Here is an 18938-nt window from a genome sequence, read left to right as displayed (position 1 = left end):
TACTTCGGAAGGCTGAGGCGGAAGGATCGCCGGAGACCAGCAGGCGAGGCTGCAGTGGCTGGGAGCGGCCACTGCACTCCAGTCTGGGTGACCGAGTGAGACTCTAACTCAAAAAAAAAAAAAAAAAATTGCTGAATTATAAGATACATGTGATTTTAAAATGTTGGCTGTACATGGCTAATTTCATATCTGTTATTTGGCAAAAGCAGAAAACTTTGTGGTGTAATTTTAAGAATATCTGCTAAGTAGGGGACTATTTTAGAGGGTTTATCCTAAAAACCATCCATTTCTAAATTTTGTTAGTGTTCAATAAAATATTTGGCATATATAATTAATGTGAAATATTTCCAAAAGAAATATTTCAAAAAGAAATTAGCTTGTATCTATTTCTTAAATGTCAATCATTTTCACACCTTGGACTAGTCATATAAAGCTAGTGTGAAATTGTAATTCTAATTGTGAATAAATAGAAGATTAAAAATTAAATGTCAAATTCTCAGAATTCGTTTATCAATTTCTACATAAAAATAACACTATTAAGTAGTGGAATATCAAATAAGGCCTCTATACAAATGAACTAGTGGAGAAATGGAAGTTTTAAAATTAGAATCTGGATTTTGGGTGAAGAGACAATGCTGCACGTGGCTGCATAAATTACCCATCTTTTTGTGAGTCGTTACAAAATATAGGAATATGATGGCAAGAAGAGAGGGAAACTGATCTTACAATTGAGTTGTCTATACCTCTTTTGACCTATTGTATATGTCATTGTGATCTGCTTGCTTCATTTTTGAAAAATGGCTAAGGACATTTGCCAGTGAGTTAATGTGATGTTAAATAGATTTAAGCAATCTCTCTGTATACGGCCAGGCTCTACCCTACATAGTCTCTGAGAACATCTATTATTTGTTTCAACTCCAGATGAAGTTTTTTTTAGTGAATTGAGGATGTTTGTCAAATTCTCAGATAGAATTGGTTTATCAATTTCTACATAAAATAACACTATTAGGTAGTGGCATATCAGAAAAAACCTATCGACAAATGGACTAGTGGGGAAGGAAATCCCTTTCGAAGCCTGGATTCCAGATGAAATCATTAATACTCCCTTGACTCTTGCTTTTAAATATTATGTTACAATGGAACTTCAGTGAAATTTTATCTTAAATTTGAGAATAAGGAAAAAATAGGGAACCTATCCTTTTAATATCATGTGAGGATGTAAGATTATGTAGGGGAATATATTTAAATCAAATTACTATTTTCTATGGATTAAAGTTCCAATAGTTAGTGAAACTACCTGCTAACTCGTAATTATTTGGTTAGATGTAGGTTTTGTAAAGATGCAAATAACTTTTGTTCTGGCAGAAAAGATAACCTCCAAACTTTATATTTCTTGATACTGTTGGATATTGCCCAGATTTGAAGTTAGGCTAACAGATTTATCTTGACATTGCCTAGAAACAACCAGTTTCTAAAATACTCTTAGAGTTCAATAAAATGTTTGACATTTGTTTTTCATATTTGTAAGAGAGGCATATTTTAAAGTCTTTTAGAGATATATTTTTAGATTTATCTTTCATTTTAATGACTGTGTTCAGAGAAAAATGATAATCTTTTCCTCCCCAAACTTCCTGCTACTGAAGATATTATTCATAATAAGGGGATATTGTACTTTAACTTTCATGAACTGGAAAATAATATTTGAATGTATACTGTTCTGAGTGATCTGCATTAAGATAATTGTGTTTTAATATAGATGACAGAGATTCAACTTTCAAACATATAGTAGAGAAGCATTATTAAAGTCAAATATGTTGATCTATCACGAACATATTGAGAATGAAAAGGAAACGTTTACATTTTTCTGTCCATATTTTTCCAATTACAGGTACATCATTTTACCATTAGGCAATTCTTAAAAATATAAATCATTGTGGGCCTATCTGGGATTATTGAATCAGTAGATCTAGAAATGATATCATCCAAAATATGTAATTTGAAAAAGCCTTATATAAAGTTGATTAAGATCTAAAATGTGCTTTTGAATTGTAGTTCTAGTTACACAACAGATAACTTTTCTGTAGTTATTTCTAATAATACTCTCAGATTGCAGATGGTAGAGATAATAATTTAAAATAATTCAAAATATATATAATAAATTCTCTTTGCAGAGGTACATTTTGATGTATGTAACAAAATGTACAGAAAGTTTAATGCAATAGTTTTGTTTGTATTAAACTCAAGGGTAAGATATTTTGTTGTGTATTTCGGAGTTAGAAAAAGAGAAACAAATCTGCCAATTTCAAAGGATGCTTTTTAGTGACATTTTCAGTAATCATAAAGAATTCATGTAAGCCGGCATTAGAGAAGTCAATCTCAGAAAAGAAACTAAAGCCTTGAAAAATTATTTTATTAGCTTTGAAAGAGACATCAGAGGATAATGTGGCAGTGGAAGCTTTGAGACTTCAGGAGCATGTTGGAAACATAATGACTTTAAGTAGTAAAAGGACAATGAGAAGTCAGCTGGGTGAAAAAAAATAAAAAGAAGTGTACATGATTGTCAAGTAGCTGGTTTGTAAGAGACCTAATGACAGAAACTAAATTCTAATTTTTTTAGTTAATTTGCATTTTTCTTGATGCCATCTTAATAATATTTACAAAACTTGAAAATTTCAACAGTCCAGTCAATTACTAGAAATAATCAGATACAACTTGGCAACAGGTTTAACTGACCATAAGTAACTGATGAAACATTAATTATTAAATATACAGTATTTCTGTGTCCATCAGATTTCACTCTAATTTTCAGACTCAATGTTTACTTTTCAGGACAATCTGAGTATGATAACCACATAATGCTCCTAAACTCCTAGGCACATTTTTCTACATCTAATAGCATTAGATGTAAAAAATACACAGAAAATAATTAGAGTATGAGTGTATGTGTAAATGTATACATATGTGAAAGGGAGTAAGTGTGAGTGAGGTGTGCTTGAGAGTGTGGGTGTGAATGAGGCTGTATATGAATGTATGAGTGTATATGTGTGCATTTGTATGTGTGCAATTGTATATTAGTGTTAGGTTATTAGGGGAGGTGAGTGGCAATGGTGACAATGGTATCTTTTACTATCTAGATACCTAAATCACTATAGAAAGTGTTTCATTCTGAATGATCTCATGATAAAAGTGTCACCTTGGAATATGTGGGGGTGCACCTGTCTGCTTAAATGCATCTCATCTATTTAAAAGACAACTTAAATAGGTCACAACAGTAGGAGTAATTTCCCTCCTAACTCAGCAAGGTTGAAATAATTTAATATTTGATGGAGCGTGTGCCCTAAAAACGAACAGTACAGAGCTGTGTGCTGTCCCATTGTGGATCTCATACAGAAGTTTCTGCTTCCAACTAAGAAATCAGAGATCAAAGTCAAGAAAAATTAAAATTCCTGCCTTAAAAAAGTATTGTGTCAGCATTGGTCTCATCTTAAGGAAAAATTGAAGGCATACGCTTGCTTTGGTGCAAGAAAGTAAACATACACAATGTATTCTTTACTTTCTAATTTAACACAGATGCTTTAAAAAAGCAAAGTATTGTTTGTTTTCTTTCATCCTGATATCCTCAATTTTCATATGATCTGCAGAATTATACTAGTGGGATGATCCATGAATAAAAGTCATAATCAAAAGTATTTAGGAAACAATAGCAACTCATATAATGCTTATTATAGTTCAAATATTTCACTTGCATTATAATCTGACTTAATTCTCACAACCACAATAGAAAGTAAGGTCTATTAATATCCTGATTTTCAAATTAGGAGACTGAGTTGTGAGTAAGATATTAAGAAGTTTATCAAGGGTTTCATGTATCTATTAAGTAGTGGATCCAGAGTTCAAGTTCAGTTAGTCATGCTTCATTTAACCACTATGTTTTGACTTCTTATATTATCCTAACAAATTTTATCATTGGGATATTTTTCATATTTTCTGCAGAAAATGTACATACATATTTTTATTTAAGCTTGAATTTCTGTCACATTTTCCATGTAAAGTTTTATTGATTTATTTGCTTACATTTTTATGGAGGTAACATTTATTAACATTGCTTGGAATTAGTATTCAGTGGAGTCTGTTCTGTAGCAGTTTGCAATGGATTCTGTTTATTTTTATTCCCTCTAATTAATACTATCTTGGATTTAATTTTCTAGAAATTGTCTTTTTTTCCCAATAAATCTGTGGATTTATTGAAAGAAGTTTATGAATAGCACTGTGGAACAAATACCTGTAAAGTCGTGATAAAAGTGGGATTAATATGAAAGAGAAATTGAATTGGAACTCAGTTGCAACAGAAGGCCCCAGCTAGTAGCAGCATATAATTGTGTTTGCTGTTTGTTCCAATCTAACAATTTGGGTGGTTGTATATATGTGCTTATTTTATTTATATTCTATATGATTAATGTTGTGTTTGGATTAGCATATATTATCTTGCTAAATGGTTTCTTTCTTTTTTTTTTTTGGATTTGGATTCTCAATCTGTTGCCCAGACTGGAGTGTAGTGGCCGCTCCCAGCCACCACAACCTTGGCCTGCTGGGCTCCAGCGATCCTTCCGCCTCAGCCTTCCAAGTAGCTGGAACTACAGGTGCGTGCTACCACGCCCGCCTAATTTTTTGATTTATTGTAGAGATGAGGTCTCACCAAGTTGCCCAGGTGGGTCTCGAACCTACGGGCTCAGGCAATTCACTTACCTCAGCCTCCCAAGGCGTGGGATTACAGGCTGAGCCACCGAGCCTGGCTGCTAAATGATTTCTATTGGTTCATTCTGCTTGATTGTTGTTCTTTTCTGTTTTTATAGCTGTTTTGAATATTTTATATGATTCTATATTACCTCTACTATAAGCTTATGACTTATACCTCTTTCATTAATATTTAGTGATTTCACTAAAGTTGAAATATACAACTTTACTTAATCACTCTTTATCTAAAAACAATATTAATACTAACTTATGTGTAGTGTACAAAAACAGTATATACTTAATTACTCCCTTATATTGTACTATTGATTTTATATATTTCACTTTTGCATATTATATTAATCAAAATTGGTAAAAATTCAATACACTTTATTGCTCTAAATAGTAATCGACTACTTATAATAATAAAAATGCAAATAATATCATATGTATCTTTGTTTGAACCACTTTCATGAGCTTTATTTCTTGCTTTTTTCCAGTCTTCTGTATCTTACTATATGATTTTTGCTAAAAAAGTTTAATATTTTTTCTTATATACGTTATTTTTATAGTAAATACCGAAGATGTACAACTTGATGATTTGATAGACATATACGATAAAATTAGTCACCACAATCAAGTTAATTAATTTCTGTCACTTCTTTTTTCTTCTCCTTTTTTTTTTTTTGGTGAAAACACATAGGTTCTACCTTCTCAGCTAATTTCAAGTATACCGCACAGTAGTTTCATCACTAATTCCAACCTGTATATTATAAATCTAAAGTTCATTTATCTTGCATAACTGAAATGTGGGTCTGCTAGTAATACATTCTATCAACGTTTCTCAGCTGTAATATTTTTATTTCTTCTTTATTTTTGATATTAACTTTTGCTGTTGTAACAGATTTTTTTCGTTTTAAAACATTAAAGATATCACTCATCTTTTGACTTACATAAATTCTGATGAGATTTCTATTTTTCTTATCTATTTTTCTCTGTATGTAATGAACTCTTTTTTTCCCCTCAGTTTGATTTCAAGATTGTACTTGCATGCCTGATTTGCATCAGTTTGAATACAATATCTAAATGGTGTGTGTGTGTGTGTGTGTGTGTGTGTGTGTGTGTGTGTGTGTGTGTTTCTTGTTAACTTGTCTGTTTAGATTTTTTGATATTTATCTTAAGACATTCTGAGATTCTTAAATGTGTGGTTTGGGGTATCTTTTAGTGTCTATGAAATATTTTCAGTCATTGTGTTTTCAAATGTTTCCTCAATGCTCTTGCCTTCTTTTCCTTCTGGGATTTTAATTAAAGTTATGTTATGTCACTTATTATTGATCCACATTTCTTGGAGGCTTGTTTTATTTTTTTAATTTTCCTCTACCTTTTAAAAATCTTTTGTTTGACTTAATTGCAATCTCTATCGAACTATCTTAAATTCAATGATACTTTTCTTAACTACCAATGGACCTTTCAAAGGTATTCTTTATCTATGACTGTGTGTTTGTTGGCACTACATTATCATGTTTATTTTATATAATTTTGGTCTTTGTTGAACTTTTCAGTCTGTTCATACATACTGATTAATTTTTCCACTAGAACCTTCATCATATGAAGCACAGTCATTTTATTGTCTTTCTCCTATAGTTTCACATTAGGTGATCTCTGAATATTGTCCTATTAATCACTTCACATCTTAACAGAGAGTTGTTTTATATTGACATCTTTGTGTGTGAAATTTTTTATTTCCAAAAATAGTATCTTGAATATTAGAGGCTAAGCTATATGTTTAAAAAGTCTTGAATGGTACAACTCTTTGCTAGGATATTAGTGTTGGGATTAGGCAAATTCTGTCAGGAGTTGAGCTGGGTTTAGATTTTGTTGTTGCTATGGTTACCTTCAGTTTATTACAGGCTTCACGTTCTTCTAGCGTTACCTTAGGGTAAGGTTGATGTACGTGAGGGTTTTTCTCAATACTATTCCTTCTCTGCCTTCAGCTTTAGAGTTTTCCTCTATGTCTGCCCCTCAGAGAGTCCTTATCCTCTTGCCTCTGTCTCAGTGCTAGACTACTGTGTCTGGCTACTTGCCACTTTCTTGCTTATCGGTTATCCAAGGGGTTTTCTCATTTATCTTTCCCCTCACCCAGTGGTAAAGAGATCCTGATAGATTGACATAAGATAGTGTACTCAGGGAGTTTTTTTCTTTCAACTTTACCCCAGCTGCAATTTGTCTTCCTCTTGCTCAGGAGGGTAAACAGGTTTGCTCCTACCATCTTTTTTTAAATAAATGAAAATTATTATTTATTAATTATAAGATGTCCGATAACTCTAGTTTCTTCCTACGTAACATAAAAATAGGAGAAAAAGCCATTTTCTTTCTATCTCTGCTTTTTCTATATTTCTGCTTCTTACAGTACAATTGCTTATTAATGGATATATTAATATTAATTTAAGCATGAAGAATTTCATAAAGTAATTGTTCATAATTTTGACATCTTGCTATATTAGTTATTTACTATAGACATGCAGAATATTCAGTTCACAAGTTCTAGTTTTAGCCACTACATTTTTCTTTTTACAACAAATTTTCTCTTTTTATTATTTCTTCGCCTCTTGTTCTCTTTTTGTCTTTATCTTTTTATTTTATTTCTGTTTCTTCATTTGAACATATATTTTTCCAACATATATATGTGTCAAACATATTTCTATACTAAACAGTTTACTTACATTATTTAATTTTTTATTCTGTGAGGATGGTATCGCTACTTATACAAAAGTGTATGTAAATTTGTCCAAATTAAATAACAAAAGGAGAATCAGAAACTAGAGTTGAGCAGACTGGCATTAGCATAATATTTTGAACTATTATAATTTATATTCTACTTCTAATTTAGTTTGAAGTCTCATACATCTGTGGTATATCTTTCAGTGTGCATGTGCATACATGCAGAGCCTTATTTTTTAAAAAGGATATGCAGTTCTACTTTTTAAAATGTATGCAACATGTAAAAGATAGTTTTATTTGAAAAAATATTTTACACACTTGCTTTACTTCTCTTTTTTTCAAGTGTTGCTATGTTGTATTTATTTGTTAATTTAGTAATGTGGGTTTAAAACGATTTTTAAATTTTGTTACTAAATTAGCTTTTTTTCTGAATAATGTAGAATGCTTCTTTTATACTTAATATTAAAATTTCTATTCCTCGATGGTGTGTTTTTTATCTCAATTTATTATGAATGGTTGTTTTTATACCTTTAGTGTCACATTGTTCCTTCTTTTAGTAAAGGTTTAGTATCTTTTTCACTTTTTAAAATGAAGGCTTTGTGAATTTATCCTGGAGTCTCTTTACTGAACATTAATTATCCACATTTGAGATTCATATGTTCTGTCATCTGTTTCCGGTGTTCTAATCTCCATTTTTGCCTCTGTATTTTGGAGAGGTTTATTTCAAAGGTCTTGAACATTATTGGTTATTTTTTCTTCAGTGTTAATTTTGCCTATACTTTATTCTCATAGTTTCACTTTTACTGTTCATGAATTATTTCACTCTCTTAAACCTCATCTGTGAATGTGTGTGTATGTGTGTGTGTGTGTGTATGTGTGTGTGTGTGTGTGTGTGTGTGTATGTGTGTGTGTTTAAGAAAGGATGATTTTCACCCCTTTTATTCACTCTTGAAAGAAGAGAGATAGCTGAGCTCGGTGGCACAGCCTGTAATCCCACATTTTGGGAGGCCGAGGTGAGTGGATTGCCTGAGCCCGCGGGTTCGAGACCCGCCTGGTCAACTTGGCGAGCCCTCATCTCTACAACAAATCAAAAAATGAGCCAGGCATAGTAGCGTGCGCCTGTAGTTCCAGCTACTTGGAAGGTTGAGGCGGAAGGATCGCCGGAGCCCGGCAGGTCGAGGCTGCGGTGGCCGGGAGCGGCCGCTGCACTCCAGTCTGGGCGACAGAGTGAGACTTCCAACTCAAAAAAAGAAAAGAAAAGAAAAAAAGAAAGAAGAGAGATCAATCCAACCCTGGCATTTGCTAAAAAAGTATACTTTTTTTCTAAATACTGGAACTTTCTAATTGGTTTCCATTAGCATCATCCTCTAAAACACTAAAGAGAAAGAGTTTGGTTGATGTAAACTGTGAGAGCAAGTTCAATTATGCAGCAGTCAGAGCAAGTTGGCAGGCATCCATATTCCCAGGAAGTCATGAGATAAATTTCATATTCATATAATTTCTTCTCTCTGGTTAGAATATTGTGCTAAAGGCCATGTTTTCTGTGAACCCATTTCAGTTTGGTTCAATTACCATCCCAATTACTTTCTTCCTTCTCTATCCTTTTACAGCATCATACTTGAAAAGAAGCCCTGTTTTATCAAGAAGCAGTTGTCCAACAGCTTGGCTTTTGCTTGAGGGTGCTGATGTGAATAGCCAAAAGCTTCGTAACTACAAGAGTCATAGCTGTGAGAAGGATACTATTGTTCATCAAATCTGGGTACATATTTGGGACTGTTCCCATGTTCCCCCTAGTTGTTGCAGCATTCTAAAGGGGGAACAGTTGTGAGTAAATGCGATTCTTTCTGAACTGCATGTAAAAGACATTCTAGCAATAATACAGGTCTTAACATTTTTATAACACTATTTTGGTCATTGGAATATCAATAAATGAATAGTTCTTTAATTTACCATTATAATCATAAATCATATATTTTTTGTCTTTTTGACACATCTTCTGTCATATTCTATCTTCTTTTATACCAACATTTCTGGCCATTTCTTCCTACTGTTCTTTGAGTACTCTCATTTAGCCTCTTTCCCTTACTTTTCTTTTCGGAGTACTGTTTTTAGTTTCTACATAGTCTTCCTAAGTACAAATTATATAGAAAAATGATTTCAAATAATACACACACACACAGACACACACACACACATTCAAAAGATGCTTCCAGACCATGTATCTCTTCTAAGCTCTAGTGATTTATATTCAGCTGTCTCTGGTCCTAATTTGGATAATCAACAGGCACCTTGGATGCTATATATGAGAAACGATTTCTAACAATTAGCGTCTCCTTTCTTACTCCTTTTTCTACTTCAGTGGCATCACATTCAAAGATTAAACTAAACTTGAGTCTATGAAACGATAATTAATTATATCCTTACTATATGATGTAACTAAATAACAGAAATTCCCTTATGCTGATATCTTAGATCCTTATCTTTTTTTAAAAAAACCATACTATAGCAACAACTATATCCTCTATGGTGTCCTGATTCTTTATATATATCTTGAGCGTCTATCAATTTTTCATAAGTTTCAAATTTATTTATATTTCTTGAAAGTGTTTTTTTTTTATTTTAAATATGTGGGGTACAATTCAGGGCTAGGTATACAAATGTTCATCATGTAAGCAAACTTTTAATGCAAAGGAAATATAAATGTATATATTTAAAACATAAATACAATCATGAAAATAAAAGTTTCAAACAGGAATATATACTTAGACTATCATGCTTAATGCAGCTCCATGGATATAATCTTTGCTGAATTTTGATAATTTTTTTCTACTATTATTTTTTTATATATTGAAATTTGATTATATGCCTTTGCTATTTACTTTTTCCTTGTAACGTTTTTCAATAAGTATTTTTCTACAACATTAAGATTTTTGTTAAACAAATAAAGTTTATTTTCCCATAATACATTTTGCATAGGACTGTTGTAACTGTCAAATTTCTTGTTATTCTATATATGCAGCTGTTTTCTCCATTGGTTTTTGAACTCCCTGAAATCAGAAGTTGTGTATTAGTCATTCTCTTAGTCTCAGCATATATTTTAGTCACTGATACATGAAATTTGTTCAGGATATTGTTGCTGAAACAAAAACTGCATTATGCATCACCATATTGAATCTTAAAAATTTCCTTAAGCATTACCAATAAATCATTTGCATTAAAGCAATATATATAATTGATCTTGTGAACAAAACCTACTGAAGCACTCTAAAAGAAAGTTTAAAAATCTAATAATGGTGATTCTGAAAATTTAAAGACTGACTTTTGGTAATTATAAATGTATACTATATATAGATTAGATTATCATATATAATTGCTTGCATTTATTTGTCAATCCCATTATATCTTTAATACTTTTATTCTATTCTGAATTAATTTTTTTTGGGGGGGGGAGGTTGGAATCTCACTCTTTCACCCAGACTGGAGTGCAGTGGCCGCTCCCGGTCACTGCAGCCTCGACCTGCTGGGCTCCGGCGATCCTTCTGCCTCAGCCTTCCAAGTAGGTGGAACTACAGGCGCATGCTGCCATGCCTAGCTCATTTTGATTTATTGTAGAGATGATGTCTCACCAAGTTGCCCAGGTGGGTCTCGAACCCGCGAGCTCAGGCAGTCCTCTCACCTCAGCCTCCCAAAGGCATGGAATTACAGGCTGAGCCACCGAGCCCAACTCTGAATTAATTTTTAAATTATCATGATTAATTTGGGAACTATGAAGTAAGAGTTCACAAAGAAAAATAAGTATTTAGAAAGTAGTGCTTATTATTTGTATAATGTTAAATTCAATTTACTTTTAAGTTTATTTAGGAACATACTTAGAATATTAGTATTTTTATCATACAAATACACACTAGATTTATTTTTAAATAGGCAAATTTACAGATTTAATCAACATAAAATATAAATGACATTTTAACAGGAAGAGAATGACATGATTGATTTGACTAATATTATTGCGAAGCAACTGGACAGGAATAGAGCAAAGTAAAATTGTGATTTTTATGAGATCAAAACAAGATTGCTGCATATATATAGATAGAGAAATTTGCAATAAGATGTGGAGACATAATAGTCACATAGCATTTTTCTATCTGGCTTATAGAATCGAAAAGATGATGTAACACTGTGGCAGAAATACTTAATTGGATAGAGAAATGTGTTCAGGTTCCAGGATTGAAATAATTCTAAAAATACATTTAATATGTCCTTAGGTTTCTCATATCAATTAAAAATAATGCAATCCTGGTATATAGAAAAATTTAACATTGCATTCATAGTACTTTGAACGTGCTCTAGAATATATAATTTTGGGGTAACTAAATGACAGAATAAAATCAGGATAACATTTCAACCAAGGGATATGAAACCAAAAAAAGAAAGAAAGAAGTGCATTAACAACAAACAGAAATGTTGGACTTCGAAATGACATAAATAAATGAACTAAGGAACCATGAATATTCAGATGAACATAAGTTCATTTAGACAAATGTTTGATACCTGACTTTAGGTAAAAATAAAACAAAACAAAAGAAAAATAGAATTTTTTATAGTTAAAACTAAGCTCAGCCAATCACAAAATATTGAGCAAAAAATAATTTTCAAGATCTTAAATTTGTTGAAGGGCTGATAACTAATAGAACCTCATGTTCTCAAATACACGGTAAAATCAGAAAGATCAAGTGACTTCATACTCAGTAGTGAGTGAGTCATTCGTTTTTAAAAATTAGCACATAATCCATGTAAATAGATGCAAGCAATAAAGCAAATTATGTAAGATGCTGGGAGTATTCAACAAATGGTCCTCAGTGGAACTGTGTTGCATATAGTCAGGAAATTAGAAGTCTGATCTTTCTAATTCACTTTAACATTCCACAAATTAGTCATTGAAATAAGATATTTAATTTAAACATGCAAGAAAGTAAATTAAATTTATTTCTGTATAAATATAATCAAAAGGAAAGCTTTGAAACTGTCACATTATGTCACAAAGTATGTTTTCTGCTTTCAGAATTCTTCTCTGTAAACTAATGCAGCTTTTGCCAGCAAAGCTAGGTGTTGAAACTATGGTAAATGTGAGAAATCAACTGCAATTTTTTTTTTATGACTGATGCAATGAGCCTTTATGTATGGATGTTTTGTGGACCACTGCTTTTTAAAATGAGGAAAATACACTACAAAAGAGATAGTAACAAACTTTAAAGTATCTTTTAAAAATGGACAGATGTACTTATTCTTAGTCAATTGTAATTACACTTATTCAGAACTGAATAAGTATGAGCACATATTTAAATAAAATGATTATAATTGGAACTATGAACGTATAATACTGTTGTCAAATAATGATGTATTAAAAAAGAGAAGTTTGAATTTACACATAATAAGTATACATATTAGCTCATTGAACATGAAAAAACGTATGCTTTCTCATGTTTTCTGTAAGAATCTCTTGACATATCAATAGATGATTATAATTACCCTTTAGTTTCAAGAAAGTCTTGGATCACTGTAAAAAGGTCCTGCCACCTAAAATTGTATGAGAATTAGAAATCTTAGCTCATATTGTTATTTTAATTATGGAAATGATTTTTAAGAGTTATTATCATCGTGTATATAAATCTTGAAAAAAAGTTTTTCAGTCATAGGCATGTCTGAGTTCATACAATTTTTTGTACTTAGTTCTGATCAATTATATCAATAACTTTACATTTTGAAATTTCTTTTTTAAAAACAGTCAATAGGAAAGTAAAGCCATATACAAAGATGGAAAATCTAGTACAATCCTTGTCCATGCACCCCTCACCACGTGCCAACAGCCTTTAATTCAGGCCTAGTATTGTTGCATCTACGTCTCTACTTTATTCTCCACTGTCATCACATTTGAATACTCTGAAGTTAATAGCGAATATTATATTTCATAATATATTTTAATATATTGAATTATAATAAAGTTTATTTACTATAATCTGTCAGTATGCCTAAATCTCTCCATTTAATCTAGTAATTGATTTGTCTATGTAAATATTTATTGAAGAAACTGACTTCTGTTTTCTGTTGAGTTTCTCAAAGTCTGTATTTTGCTGACTGTACTCTTGTTTTCCTAAGGTTTTTATACTTCTTTTCTTCTGTAAATTGTTAGTAATACTTAGATGCTTTATCTGATTTAGCTCTATTTTTTTTTTCCAAGATATGTCATAGGTGGAACTGTGTACTCTAATTATATGGAAAATGATATCCTTTGTTTCTATTCTTTTTTATTTTGATAGCTTAATTATCATTGCACTTCATTTAATTTATTAGAAGTGTGAAATTGGTGATATTTTCATTTTGTTATTGCTTCTATATTTATTTATGTATATATTTACTTTTATTTTTGTATTTTAAAATTATGGGGTACATTTCAGGGTTAGGTATATAAATATTCACTGTGAAGTTACCCTTGTTGAGGAAGTATGCCCCCTTCCCCAGGTAGATCTTCACTACTGTCAACCCACCTCGCCACTCCCCCTTCCTCTCCCCAGTTTCCCTCTACGGTCAATCATTCTCTTATAGTATTAAGGTAATTGTTCAAGGTCTGCTTATGAGTGAGAACATGTGATACTCAGTTCTTTATTTCTGTGAAAGATCACTCAGAATTGTAGACTCTAACTCCATCAAGGTTGCTGTGAAATTCATGATTTTGTTCTTCTTTGTGACTGCATAATATTCCATTGTGTATATGTACCACATTTTTTTATCCAGTCCTCTTTTGATGGGCAGCACAGTTGGTTCCATTTCTTGCTATTGTGAACAATGCTGCAATAAACATACATGTGCAGGTATCTTTTTGTTAGAGTGATTTGAGTTCTTCTGGGTATATTCACAGTAGGGGGATTGCGGGATCATAAAGAAGGTCGATTTTTAGAACTTTTAGGAATCTCCACACCATTTTCCACAGAGGCTGTACTAACTTGCACTCCCACCCACAGTGTAGAAGTGTTCCCTTTTCATCACATCCTCTCCAGCATCTGTTATTTTTTGAGTTATTGATGATGGCCATTCTGACTGGAGTTTGGGGGCATCTCAGTGTAGTTTTAATTTGCATTTCCTTGACGACTAGTAAGGCTGAACATTTTTTATGTATCTGTTGGCAGCTCATATATCTTCTTTTGAGAAGTATCTACACATATATTTTGCCCACTGTGTAATGGAGTTGTTTGTTTTTTTCTTTTCAGCACATTTAAGTTCCTTGTAGATCCTAGATGTTAGGTCTTTGACAGACATGGAGTTGGCAAATATTTTTCCCAGTCTGTGGGCTGTCTCCCTGCTCTCTTGACAGTTTCTTTGGCTTTGCAGAAGTTTGTCAGTTTGTTGAGGTCCCACTTGTCTATCTTATCTCTTATGGCATGGGCACTTCGGGGTTTGATCAGGAATTGGTTGCCAGTTCCAATTTCCAGAAGAGTATCTCTTGCATTTTCTAACGTTCTTTAGTTTTAGGTTTTATGCTTAGGTCTCTGATCTATTATCCATTTAGAGTTGATTTTTGTGTATGGGGATAGGTAAGGGTCCTCTTTCAATCTTCTGCATGTGGTCAGTCAGTTTTCCATGCACGATTTACTGAATAGGTTCTCGTCTCCCTAGTGGTTGGTAGTGGAGGCTTTGTTGAAGATGAGTTGGTTGAGAAATTGAGGTTTTGCTTCTGGAATCTCAGTTGTATTACATTGGTCTATATGCCTGTTCTTGTACCAATACCAGGCTGTTTTTATTATTGTAGCTTTATAATAAAGTTTAAAGCCTGGGAGTGTGATACCTCCTGCTGTTTGTTTGTTTGTTTGGGGGATTTTTCTGAGGATTATTTTGGCTATTTTTGGTCATTTATGTTTCCATATGAATTCCTGTATTGTTTCTAGGTCTGAGAAGAATGTTGCTGATAATCTGATGGGTATTGCATTAAATCTATAGATTGCCTTAGGTAGAATGGACATCTTAACAATGTTGAATTTTCCAATCCATGAACATGAGCTATTTTTCCACTTGTTTGTGTCACCTTTGATGTCTTTGAGCAGAGTTTTGTAGTTTTCATTGTAAAGGTGTTTCACATCTCTGGTTAGGAAGATGCCAAGGTATTTCATTTTTATTATGGCTATTGTGAATGGAATTGTGCTTTTTATTTGGGTTTCTGTTTATTATTGGTGTATAGAAATGCAATTGTCTTTTGCACATATATTTTGCACCCTGAGACTTTGCCAAAGTCCTTTACCAGTGCAAGGAAGTTTTTGTTAGATTTTCTAGGGTTTTCAATGTATAGAATCATGTTGTCTGCAAAGAGAGATAACTTGACTTGTTCTTTACCTATTTGGATACCCTTGATAACCTTCTCATTTCTGATTGCTCTAGCTAGAACTTCCAAAACTACGTTGAACAGGAGAGGCGAGAGTGGACAAGCCTTGTCTTTTTCCAGTTTTCAGGGGAAATGGTTCCAATTTCTGTCTGTTTAGTAATATGCTGACAGTGGATTTTTCATAGATGGCTCTTAGTATTTTGAGGTATGTTCAATCTATGCCTAGATGTTCGAGGGTTTTTATCAAAAAGAGGTGTTGATTTTATAAAAAGCGTTTTCTGTATCTAATGATATTATCATGTAGTTTTTGTTTTTACATCTATTGATGTATTTAATTACATTTATGGTCTTATGAATGTTGAACCAACCCTGGATCACTGGGTTGAAGCCTACTTGGTCATAGTGGATGATTTTTGAGATGTTGTTGTTGAATCCGGTTTGCTAGGATCTTATTGAGAATTTTAGCATCTATGTTCATCAAGGATAATTGGTCTGTAGTTCCCTTTCTTTGCTGGGTCTTTACCTGGTTTGGGTATCAATGTGATTTTAACTTCATTAATTGGTTTGGGGAGAGTTCCATCTTTCTCAATCTCCTGGAATATTTTCAATAGGATTTATATCAGTTTCTTCTTTTATGTTTTGTAGAATTCTGCTGGAAAGCCATCTGGTCCAGGACTTTTTTTTTTTTTTTTGGCAGTAATTTTTCTATGACATAGTCGATTTCCTTGGTTGTTATTGGTCTATTTAGGGTCTCAATTTCTTCTTGTTCCAACCTAGGGAGGTTGTGTGATGTCAGAAAGTCCTCCATTTCCTTTGGGTTTTCAAGTCTGTTTCCATACAAGTGTACAAAGTAGTCTCTGACAATCTTTTGTATTTCTTCAGGGTCAGAAGTGACTTCATCTTTTGTGTTTCTGATTGTGTTTATTTGGGCTTTTTCTCTCTTTTTCTTGGTCAGTCTAGCTAGGAGACAGTCAGTCTTGTGTATCATTTCAAAGAACCAGCTTTTTGTTTCATTGATTTTTTTGTATTATCTTTTTGTCTTCTATGTCCCAGATTTGGCCTTTTATTTTGGTGATCTGGATTCTTCTGCTGGTGTTAGGGTTTTGATGGTCTTGCTTTTCCAGCTTTCTTATGTGACTTGTTAGGCTGTTAACTTGTGATTTTTCCATTTTCTTAATGTGTATTTGTAGAGATATGAATTTCCTTCTTACTACTGCTTTTATGGCACCCTAGAGATTTGGGTAAGATAGTTCTTCATTTTCATTTGTTTCCAGTATCTTTTAATCTCTGTTTTGATTTCCATGGTGACCCAGGAGTTCTTTAGCATCATACTGTTTACTGTCCATGTCTTTGTGGGTTTGGGGGAACTTTGTTGGTGCTGATATTTATTTTTATTCCTTGGTGGTCTTAGAAGTGCATGGCAAAATTTCAATTTTATGAAATTTGTTTATGCTTGATTTATGGCCAGGGATGTGATCTATCTTAGAGTACATTCCATGCAGTGATGATGAGTAGAATGTATATTCCATGGTCATTGGGTGGAGTGTTCTGTAGGTATCATTAAGTCCATTTGGTCAAGAGTCACATAGAGGTTCCAGATATCCTTGATGATTTTTTGTCCTGATGATCTGTCTAGGGTTGTGATTGGGGTATTTAAATCCCCAGCTATGATAGTTTTAGAGTCAATGGATTTTTTAAGTTTGCCTAGAAGCTGCTTTATGAAAGTTGGTGCTCCCATGTTGGGTGCATATATGTTTCGGATGGATATTTCTTATTGATGGATTGAACCTTTTATTGTTATGTAGTGACATTCTGTATCTTTTTAAAATTTTGATAGCTTAAAGGGCATTTTTTCTGACATTAAAATCACAATTCCAGCTTTCTTTTTTGTTCCATTCTCCTGAAATTTTGCATCCCATTCTCTTACTTTGAGTCTGTGAGTGTCCTTTCTATTGAGATGAGTCTCTTGGAAACAATATATTGTTGCCTCATGATATTTTATCCATTTTGCCATTCTGTGTCTTTTCAGTGGTACATTTAGCCGATTCATACTCAGGCTAATTATTGAAATGTGAGAGTTTATCCCTGTCATAAGGTTCTTATAGAGTTGCTGTTGTTCCTGTTTGTTGTCTTTCTTTTGATTTCTGGGTAATTCATGTGTGTTTTCAATCTTTTTCCTGTACTCTTGTGAAGAATATTGTCTTTCTTTTTTCCTTTTCTTCTGTGTTTAATACTTTCTTAAGTGTTTCTTATAGAGGTGGTCTAGAGGCAGCATCAAATCTTAGGGATTAAATGTCTGGGGAATAATTTTCTTCTCCCTTGCTGATGAAGTTCAACTTAGCTGGTTTTGGTTGAAATAGTTTATCTTTGAGATCTTTGAAGATCGGGCTCCATGCTCTCCTAGCCTGCAGTGTTTCTGTAGATAAATCTGCTGCTATTCTTATTGGTCTTATTACTCTGGTAGGTAGTCTGATCTTTTTCTCTTGCTGCCTTTAGGATTTTTTCTTTTATACCTACTTTGTTTAGGTGAATAATTATGTGTCTGGGAGTTGGTCTTCTCATTTGTTATCTTGCAGGACTTCTCTGGATCTCTTATGTTTGAATTTTTCATGTCACTGGTGAGACAAGGGAAGTTTTCTTGAATTATTTCATGGACTGTTTGTCCCAGGGTGGTCTCTGTCTCTCTTTCTGCCTCAGGAAGTTCAATTACTCTTAGGTTCAGCCTCTTGAAATAATCACTCATCTCTTGAAGGTTTTGTTCTGTATTTTTCAGCTTCTTCTCTATGTTTTGGACCATTTGGGTTAGTTCTATATTTTGGTACTCAAGCTCTCTTCTGCTTGGCTAATTCTGTTTTCCATGCTTATTAGTTTGTTATTTATTTCAGTCACGGTATTCTTTACTGCTGTTATCTCGGTTATCAACTCCTTCTTATTTTCCTCTTGTCTCTCCTCAATTATTTTTATTCTCTCCATTAATGTCTTGATGACTGGATTTGTAGTATGTGACCAGTCATTCTGGGGGTTCTTCATTGTTTGCGTAATGAAGTCTGTTTTCTCAGTGTCTGACCTCCCAGAGGTCTGTGTGAGACCTGTATCTTCTTTTGGCTTTTCTTCA

Source organism: Carlito syrichta, unplaced genomic scaffold (genome assembly GCF_000164805.1).
Source record: "Carlito syrichta isolate Samal-C Ts95f unplaced genomic scaffold, Tarsius_syrichta-2.0.1 Scaffold304612, whole genome shotgun sequence".
Taxonomy (NCBI): domain Eukaryota; kingdom Metazoa; phylum Chordata; class Mammalia; order Primates; family Tarsiidae; genus Carlito; species Carlito syrichta.
Note: the sequence above shows the minus strand (reverse complement) of the source record.